This window comes from Lolium rigidum, chromosome 7 (genome assembly GCF_022539505.1).
Source record: "Lolium rigidum isolate FL_2022 chromosome 7, APGP_CSIRO_Lrig_0.1, whole genome shotgun sequence".
In the NCBI taxonomy this organism is placed as follows: domain Eukaryota; kingdom Viridiplantae; phylum Streptophyta; class Magnoliopsida; order Poales; family Poaceae; genus Lolium; species Lolium rigidum.
In genome coordinates, this window is record NC_061514.1 from 97,438,553 (window position 1) to 97,449,465 (window position 10,913).

Consider the following 10,913-nt stretch of genomic DNA (forward strand, 5'->3'; position numbering starts at 1 on the left):
AGCATAGAGGATGAAATAAAGCAAACATGCTCAAAGATTTATCTCATTCAAGCTAATAGAATATGTAAGAAGGAATGAGATAGCAAACTCCCCAAAAGAGCAAGGTTCGAACAAATAAACCAAACCCTCTACACCTTTCACAATGGCAAAATGTACCATAAAGAAAAGGTTTATCTTCCAAAACAAACACTTGATATGAATCAAGATAATTTATCAAAAAAAAATTCAAAGAGACAAGGAAGACACATGGGAGCAACAAAGATTTGTTGGAAGTAAAATAAGGCAATAAGAAACAATCCAAGGTGAAGATGATCCATGAATTCAACCACATATAAGGTTATCAATTGTCAAAGACAATGAGTATATTGGAAATAATTTCCGGTGGTGAAATGACAATGGTAGTAAGGATCAACTTCACAATAAAAGGCATAGGATAAGTATATAGAATTAAGCACTATGCATGGATGAAGATTCTTGATAGCTTCAACTAGTCAAACAATCACGCACGGCAATGATTAGAATAACTTGAAGCAAGCGGTGTCCCAAATAAGATATAGAGATATGTATTTGAGGAAAAACCGTACCAAGAATTTCTTACTCAAACAAGAATCCATAAGATGAGCCAATAGAAACTTTTCAATAGAAGTGGAGCTTGTTTGAGCAAACATGCCACCTAGGAACAAGATAATTAAGAGCATCAACTCTAAGTGGCATAACCTCATATGTTCACATTTTCTAGGCTTGTGATATGTACAAAACATATTACTCCCCCATAATGTGATAAAACATTTCTTCTAAACAAGAGGCAACTAAAATTCAACTAGAGATGATTAATGGACATTTAGAATTTGAATTTCTCATGAGTATGCCACACCACATAGTTACTAGATAATCTTGCAATATCAATACTAAGTGGTGGTACCCACATACACACATTTTAAAGAAAGAGAGATGCACAATGCATATCACTCCCCCAAAATGGGATGTTCCATTAATCACTCAAAGAGAGCCAAATAAGATATCATCAAGATGCATTAGGCTCCCAACAATACACAAGTATATGATGAGTCAAACAAACATACTTGAATACACAAGATAGGTAAGTAAGACACAACACATACACACAAATATTTGGTACAAAACCAAACATGCAAAGGGGCAAGTAACTTACAATAAATATGGTGAGTTGAAGTATAAGTTACCGCAAGGAGGAACATTGGATATAAGATATAGATGATAATCCATACGACTTGGCTTGGTCATAATATAATATATGAAGATCCCTTAATTCTTCATGAAGTAGCCAAGTCTCCAATGACCTCCACATGCACCTATTGATCAAGTTTGAGATTGTTGGTCCCCAATCAAGTTGGGTCCTAAGAGATTAGTCACAATAGGCTTGGCAACCCAAATGGTTCTTTTCTTGAAACCACTTTGAGTTCCAACAAACTTGGCAAACACATTGCCATCCTTATCCTTCCCTAGAGAATAATCATTATCAACAATTATAGGGTTAGATAAGGTACCACCTAAGCAAGAAGAAGCAAAGTGCCCCTTCTCACGACATAAGTAGCAAGTGTTCCCCTTTCTCTTCTTTATTGATTTCTTCTCTTGGGGAACAATATCTTGATTCTTCTTGGGAAGTGCCCTATCTTCAACTTGAGGTCGAGCATGAGCTTGACCTTGACCTTGTGGCCGTTTCCCTTGTTGTTTCTCACTCAAGTGCTTCTTCTTCTTCAATGGGCATGATCTAACATGATGCCCTTCAACCTTGCACTTGAAGCAAACCAACTTGGCCGGATTCTTGACTTTATCTTGGCCCTTCTTCTTGTTGCTCTTGCTCTTGGACTTGTTCTTGTTATTGGAGTTGAATCCAAGTCCACTCTTGTCATTGGGGGATTGTTGCACACTTAGCATCTTGTCAAGTGCGGATTTCCCTTCATGACGTTTTTCCAAGTCTTTCTTCAAAGAAAGGACTTGGGCCTCGAGCTCTTTGATTTCCTCTACATGGTTAGTAGAAATACAAGTACTAGAGGAAGTAGAAGCTTCATTGTTAGAGCAACAAGGCAAAGAAAGTAATCCAACACAAGGTGTATCACTAGTTTGACTAGATGGATTACAAGGACTAGCACATGGCAATATAGCATTTGTAGTAGAGATTGTGCTAACATCCATATGAGGCTCACAAGATGTTACCTTAGTGATACTTGCCTCATGAGCTAACTTTAGCCCATCATAGGAAATTAGAAGATCATCATGAGAGCTTGAGAGCTTTTTATGACTTTCTTCCAATTCCCTATAATTGCTAGTTAGCAACTCAAGTTGAGCCCTTAGCTCAACATTCTCCTTTAAGGTCGATGCTTCACAAGAATTAAAGTTAGTAGCACAAGCATCAACAATAGTTTTCTCATTTTCATGCATATAGGATTCAATTTTTTGTGTAAGCATGAAATTAGCATGCTTCTCATCTTTTAGCTCATGCTTGAGGAGAGTGAATCTCATTTCCCCATTTTCAACATGGGACTCCAACTCCACTATGGTTTCCCTATATTTATTCAAGGTATCCATAGAGTGTTCGAGATAAGCACGAGCTTCTTTATTACCACGAAGAGAAGCATATACCATTCCCATATCATGCACCAAGATATTATGTTCTTCATCATTATCATCATCATCACTCTCATCATTAGAGGATGTGTTAGGAGTCAAAGTAGGAGATACCTTTGGTCCATTTGCCATAAGGCACATGTGCATACGGAGGATGAAGATGAATATATTCTTGAATCCTCATTTGAAAACATGTCTTGATCCATAGAGTGTTCGATTTCCTCTACATTGTTAGTCAACAAACAACTAGAGGAAATAGAAGCATTTTGATTATGGGAGCAAGACAAAGCAAGCATATCATCATGGGATCTATGTAAGCAATTTACACATGATATGCAAGGACTATCAACACAAGTATGTAGGTCATTTTCAATGCTAGATGTGTTTAAGTCCAAAGAGAAAGCATTACAATGGGATAGAGATGAAGAATCATCACTATTGAGCACAATATCAACATTGCAATTTTCCTCACCACTCACCATATCATTACCTCGTGTCTTGCTACACGTTGGTGAAGTGAAAGAAGATGATAACTCATCACGACCAGGAGGTGGAAGCAACTTGGAGCTCTTCATGATGTGAAGGGGAAGAGAGCTCCTTGGAGTCACCACCGACCAATTGAGAAGTGGATCCACCAAACATTTCCTTAAGCTTGATCCACATCTCATGAGACGATTTTCTCTTTATATATATCAAGAACCTACGAAAATCGGGTCTCAAGGAGAATAAAAGCTCATTAGATACTTGAGCTTCAAGATGTAAGTTTTCTCATCCTCTAAAGATAGATTTTGAGGATCCATCGGAGGAGAAAAACCTACATCTAGAAATTGCTCAATGTTTGGACACAAGGTCCGAAGTTTACAAAGCAAGCAATTTCGCCACAAATGATAATTTGTGCCAACAAAGATAATTGTGTCATTGTGCACTAAATTACTAGCCGACATCTTTACTCTCAAGGCGGTGAAGCCTAAAACAAGGAGAGACCTTGCTCCGATACCAATTGAAAGATCGAGATGTCGCCTAGAGGGGGGTGAATAGGCAATTACAAACTCTTGCGGATTTGTCTTGTATAAATGCGGAATTAAACTATCGTTTAGTTTACAAGCACAAACCCTAAATATGCTAAGCTCAACTAAGTGTAACAATAGCAACTAGAGCTAAGCAAGATAGGCACAAGATATATGTAGCACAAATGATAGCAAGATATATGTACTTCAAGCACGATGGCTATCACAAGGAAAGAGAGCTCGGGTATAGAAATAACCGAGGCACGCGGAGACGAGGATGTATTCCCGTGTTCCCTTGCTTTGCAACAAGGTACGTCACGTTTGGAGGAGTGGAGGTCCCACGAAGGATTCCCCGCGCCACGAAGGCTCACCCTATTCTCCGAACCGCACCCACGAAGGATTATGGCCCTTTCCTTATGGTTAGCTTTTCCTCCGCTCCGGAGATGGCAAGCTCCACAACCACTTCACAAGCTCCACGAAGGAGAAGCCCGGGCCTCTTCACAATCTTCTTGAAGAGATCACCGGAGCACCAACCGCCAAGCCAACTAGGAGGTCTCCCTCCAAGAGTAACAAGCTCACGGTCTCTCACTCAAATCGTGGTGGAGAGCTCAACACTATGCAATGATGCAAAGCAAGAACACCGGAGGTGTTCAAGTCCTTCACACTCAAATCCCACCAAAGCAACGAATGCTAGGATGAGATTGGAGAGGAAGAACAAGGGGGAAAGTCAACCAAAGACTCCAAGATCTAGATCCCAAGAGATTCCCTCACTTAGAGAAGAAACGGTTTGGTGGAAGTGTAGATCTAGATCTCCTCTCTCAAATCCTCAAATATGAGCAAGAATCATGGGGGGAACAAGAGAGAGAGCAACTTCTTCAAATGCAACAATGGAGGTGAGAGAAAGGGAAGAAGTAACTTGCTCAAGGTGGAAGAAAGGCTATTTATAGCATGGGAGCAAATATAACCGTTGTGGAAAAAGAACCATTAAAAACGCAGGAAAAACGGCCAGAAAAATGGCCCAGCCGGTCACCAGGCCGGCCGACCGGAGCAGCAGCCGGCCAGGCCGGTCAGCAGCCCGGTCGGACCGGCCCAGCAACCGGGCAGGCCAAACTGCGCTCACAGGCGGCGGATAGGCTCCGGCCGCGCGGGGGAGGCAGGCTGTGGCTGGGCCGGCGGGGCGGTGAGGCCCAGCTCCGGCCAGGAGGCCAGACAGGCGAGGGCGCGCGGGCTGCGCAGGGGAGCCGGCGGCCCAGACGCGCATGGGCGGCGCGGAGGCTTGGGGCGCGCGGGCTGCGCAGTGCCGCGTGGGCCGCGCGGGGCGGAGGCGGCCCGGCGAGGCGCCCGGTCGGGCCGGAGGAGGCGCCGGGCAGGCCGGAGCCGGACCGGGCCCGAGACCGGTCGCGGGCCAAATGGCCACTGGACACGGTCCGGATGGCACCGGTGCCTGGGCCGGTCACGGACCGGGTGGACCGGTGGCCGGTCCGGTCAGACCGGCCGGTCCGCTGGCACTTTTTCTTCTTTTTCTTTTTATCCTTTTTCCTCTTTCCTTTTTCTTTAATAATTAATGCTCCCGAACTCCGATTCGCATGAAACCAATTTTGTTGGAAAGATAACGACGAATAGAACCCCAACAAAAACTGGAAATATGGAGACTCCTCACGGAACATTTTTAGATGATTTTAGAGAGGGAGTCTCCCACCGTCAAGAAACGGTGAAGACGTCCAAACTCGAAAACGCAATAGAAGATGCATGCGGATTCCGTTTTCGATGAACTTGGGCTTGTTGTAAAGCTAACAACAAGCTCAAGAACCTCACACGGAGAAACACCAAGAAGCAATAAGGATATGCAAAGTATGCAAAGGATTGAGCTCCCTAAGACGATGTGATCAAGTTACCCAACCGAAAGCCCCTCTTAATAGTGCGGCTATGTATCCTATAATCCGGTCTCCCATCAACCACCTTGAGACCGGTAAAAGGAAAACCTAGCAAAGCCATACCTTTGCCTTGCGCATCCCGCTTGATCTTGATGATCGCTCTTCAAGCTCCATACAAGCCGGAATGCCACACTTGATCAATGTTGCTTCGTGAAGACTCACAAATGCTCCCCCATACACTATGATGGGAAAGCTCCATTGATGCACATCTTCACATGTCCATTATCACCAAATGGACGGCAAGCTTCAAGCATGTGATCCACTTGAGATGCTCATCTTGAACTTGCCCAACTCAATCCTTGTATCTTCTCATACTCACATAAGATAGAGCATGGATAATATTGAGTTCCACATAAGAACTCCATCTTCATTTCTTCTTCTTGATCATATCACATATGTATCTTCATACCGATGATCTTGATGCCAATACACAAGATATACCTTTATCTTCATGGCATCCATACTTGAATCCAACACATGGAGTACAAGTAGTACCTATGGAATATTCCTTCATATAAACTCAATGAAAGCATTAGTCCATAGGGGTTGTCATTAATTACCAAAACCACACATAGGGGCAATGTACCCTTACACTAACCATAAGGGAAAGGCCTTTGTTCTTCGTGGAATTGGCTTGGAGAAGAAGGTGAGCCTTCGTGGAGTTCAGGAGACCTTCGTGGTAGCCCGCATCTCTACAACGTGACGTGCCTCGCCTTGTGTAGGGGAACACGGGAATACATCTTCATATCTGCTTGCCTCGGTTATATCTATACCCGAGTTTACTTTCTTTATGATAACCATCTTGCTTCAAGTACTTATATCTTGCTATCACATGTGTTCATATATCTTGTGCCTATCTTGATTAACTTCAGCCGTTGTGGTTGCACTTAGTTCAGCCTAGCATATTTAGGTTTTGTGCTTGTTGATGTATGGCATACATGGACTTTGTACTTCATTGACACATATTGTCACATGTTTGCAACATATATGATGCTATATCCATGTTTTATATTGACTTATCGGGATTTACCAATGATCCCCTTTAGTTGGGTTATAACTCTGCAGAACAGGAAACCGTGTTTTGTGTATTTTTCACTTTCAGGGACCTATATGGAGTCAAACTGAGCTAGGATTTCGGGGATGTCAATATTTTACCACGAGAAGAATTTGGAGCGCTTGGACCTCACAAGGGAGGGACTAAGGCCAAAAAAGCATTGGTGGCGCGCCCAATTAGGGTGGGTGTGCCACCCTACCTCTTTTCGCCATCGACCGTCTGTTTCGCCTGATTATTTCTCCCATAGACTCCGTTTGACCTAAAAAAAACCCTATATTTATGACCCCCATGGTTTCCTTGAGGAGGGAGCCGCCGAGAGACAGAAACACAAAAACAGAGGCTGTATTTTGTTGAGCCTGAAGAGGTTGCACTTGAATCCGCAGAAAGTGTGCAATAATTTGTGCACACGATAGTTCCGCCCCTTGGGTGTTTTGGAGCTCTTGGATGCGAGCGGTCAACGCGTCAGTGGCTGCCTTTTCTTCGGTTGTAGCCTCTGCGCCCCAAGACTTGTGCCTCTGAATATCTTCGGAAGCGTCAAAGGGAGCAAGACCGTACTCTTGAGAAGCCGAAAATTCATCCTTGACGTAAAGCCACTTCCTACGCCAGCCTTGGACGGAGTCGGCGAACTTCACATCAAAGTATCCGACCTCTGACCAGACGCAGATGCAAACACCACCTACGTTGTAAATGGTGTTCTTCGAGTTGTTGAGGCGGAGGTAAAAGATGCGTTTCCACAGGCCCCAGTGGGGGTGGATACCCAGGAAGCATTCACAGAGGGTGAAAAAATAGAGATATGGAGGAGAGAGTTAGGGGTCAGCTGGTGAAGTTGAATCCCATAGATAAAAAGGATGCCACGGAGAAAATCGTGAACCGTAATGGAAAAGCCGCGGATGAGGAAATCAACAAATGTTACCCAGAAACCAGAAGGCGATGAGGGGAACTTTCATCGCCTGGCATCCTCATTGCTTCCTTGTTGAGCAGGTCCATCCTCTTGAGAATCCGTTTGTCTTGCGCGGAGAGCTTCGACCTCTCCCATCCGGAGATCTTGTTCTTCTCCACGCGCTCGTCGGTGCCTGGGGCGCGGTTCTTGCAGAGCTTGGTTCGGGGAGCCATGGTGGATGCGCGGTGGAGCAAACGAGGGGCAGCAGAGGGTGAGTGTGTGAGGTGCTCGAGGAGGAAGAAGAAGAGAGGCAAGAGAAGATGTGCGGCGCAGCGAAGGGGGAAAAGTGAGAAGTAGGGTTGAATTTATAGGTGGAAGATGATGAGCTTAGCGTTGGATGAAAAGGAGAGGATCCTGAGCTTTACATGTGTTCGAGTGGTAAAATGGTCTTTACACTTTATTTTTACCAGAAGGAAGTTACCGCGCGTGTGTCGGGAATATCGGAGGACGTGCGCGCCCCACTTGCGCAACGTGGAAGAAGTGCGAGCACCTGTTCATATGCTCGGGGGCTACTCTTATCAAAAGTATTGTATATACTTCTGATAAGATAACACGATGAAGTTGAAAATATGGAGTTTGTCAAATAACAGAAGTTGAGCCTACAACCAAGTGCAAACACTCGGCTGTAGCCTCGGGGGCTACTCCCATCGGAACCGCTGGTCGCGCACCCGATGAAATATAAAGAAGAAAAAGAAGGCAAAATGATAAGTCAATATAGAGTTGCAGTCAAAGAACTTCTTCCGTACATCTTCGAGTTACACGTAACTCGTCATGTACTCCCATCGAGAGGTCAAGATATTGTTTTATGAGTTAACTCGGAAAAATAAAGAATTGCAGCAGCCGACAAAGGCGCTCGACAATATATTCTCAGAGCGTGTCCGCCGCGTAAAAAATCTAAATGCCATGACTCGAAAGAGTGCGAAGGTAAGACCCCAGGATCTGTCCTGTGTGGCGTGGCATCGCACCCGAATGCGCTCTCTCACTTTATCTGAATCAGCAGATGCAAAGAAACATCCCAACGGACGCGTTAGGTACTTGATAAAATAAAGCTAGGATTTAATTCACGATAAGTCCTTAAGCGGCGCATGACGAGTTACGCCAGTATCCCGAGTTCTAGTCCAGGGACTCGAGCTTGAAGTAGGTTTATGCGGGTTTGCCACAACGGCAGTTAACTGGCACCTGATCCATCAGATGAACCAGCCCCATTTACCATCATCCATGTGCAAAATAGACGTTGAGCAAAATATTCGTTATGATTCGAAAGTTTTACTAAACATGTGACTCAGTTTTACGATGGAGATTTTACTCGACTCTACGATTCAAACAAAATCTCGGAAGCTAGTGACATAGGTATGCCTAATAGGCATGCAGAATAAAGTACCATGGATTATATGAAGAGGACATGAGGCCCACGGACCCGAAACTTTGGAGGCCCAGAAGCCCAGAGATCTTCGGATAAGTAAAAATAGAGTTGTAGTAGGAATATTGTATCAAAATAGGAAAGGCCCAATACGTCTCGGGTAGTTTGTAACTTGTACGGCACGAAAAGCCTCGGCTCCACCTCCTATATAAAGGCGAGCCGAGGGAGAAACGTGGGATCGGATCTTTGCCAACAGAACCACCGTAATCTTTAGTCGAGCACCATTATCGGCTGAAACCTTCGAGATCTACTTGCCCTCTACTTCTTACGAAACCCTAAGTTTACAATCCGTAGCCATTGACGAGTTAATACCTCGTCAGTATGTCTTGCTGCTCTGTCCACCTTTGTGATGAACAGGGTCTGTGATTTTATCAAGAACAGGATGCCAATGGATAAGGGATTCAAGATGGTGCACCTTAAAGCTATTGCGGACGATGTTCTCAAGTTCAGTGGCCGTCAAGTTGGACACAACTAGATCTACAACCATGTGAGCCACTGAAGACCAATGTGGGTTCATGTCATGTGGATCAAAATGCTTGAGGATGTGCATTGGGTGGAGAAGACAACATCTATCATGATGGACCACGATGCCTAATTTGCCCACATCAAGGCACAATGAACGTACCTCTTGTTCTAGTTTATTCACTAAGTCGTTACTTTTTAAAAGACCAATAACTAACTAATCTCTTGCTTGCAGATCACCCTAAGGACGCTGATTTGATCAACAAGCCCATAAAGAACTATGCTCAGATCAAGATCACTTACGTCGGCGATGTTATAGCAGCTCAGATATCTCCATTTGCGATCCACCGAGCTCTCAGCCACCTCATGGATCACAAGGCACATGACAACAGGTATCTCGCAATGGTTCCTAGAGACAAGATGGCTTGGTTTACTGCATTTCTAGGGAAGTATTACCTATGAGGAGCCCGAGCATTGGGTGCGTGTTCTCGTGCTTGTTCTATTGCTGATAATGAACATCACGTCCATGTATTTTCAGAGTAGCTATGTTTGATCTGAACTGATGTCAAGTCTGTATATTCGAGGTGGTATTTATGTAATGACTCTGTTGATGAAGTTGTGTTGCATCATGAGGATTTCTTCGTGATATCGTGGTGCAACACTATTATCCACTACAAGAACTTTGATCGTCCACTAGAACTATGTTAGCATTGCTGATTATGCGATATATAGTTATCGTCGTCTACTTTTCTATTGTGTCGAACACCTTGTGAACATTTTCTGTTAACTTGGTAAGCTCACCAAAAAAGTTACGAGGTTAATGTATCTAGGAAACATGATGTAACCAAACGCAAGTCTATTTCAAGAAACACGATTCTTGGGCAACCAAACAACGAGGACTTGGCTTCCCCAATGATGCCTAGTAGAAATTGTTAGCAACCAAACAAATTGCACAACGTGGATTAAAGATTACATTTTTGCGCATAGCTATTATGGAGCCCCAGATGCACAAAACCCCTACTAGCAACCAATCATACCCTACGTACCGCTCTAGTAGTCTAGAGTTGCATGATTGACTTTGTGCAGGGTTAACCATTAAACAAATTTTATCGTATTCAACGTGTATCCACTTTAATTAATTAGGACACTTGATAAGGAAGCTAATCTTCTTCCTTTTTCCCGTAGCATTATTATACTAGCCGACTTACCCGTGTCGACACTAGATTAAGGAAAGTTAATTTTTTACAAGTTTATGGAATATTATAGGGTGGATTTTATTATCCTGGGCCCATGTCCATATATTTTAATTCAGTGAAAAATCATACTAGCTACATGTTCCCAAAAAAAAATGCAAAAATAAATGATGGGCTTTATATAAAATTATAATAATTTTCTAAATACCACATACCTCAGATAACAATAATGAACTTTACATGGTACATAAAACGTGTGCCAACATTGCCCGCCTAGGTTAAGAAATTTCAGTTAT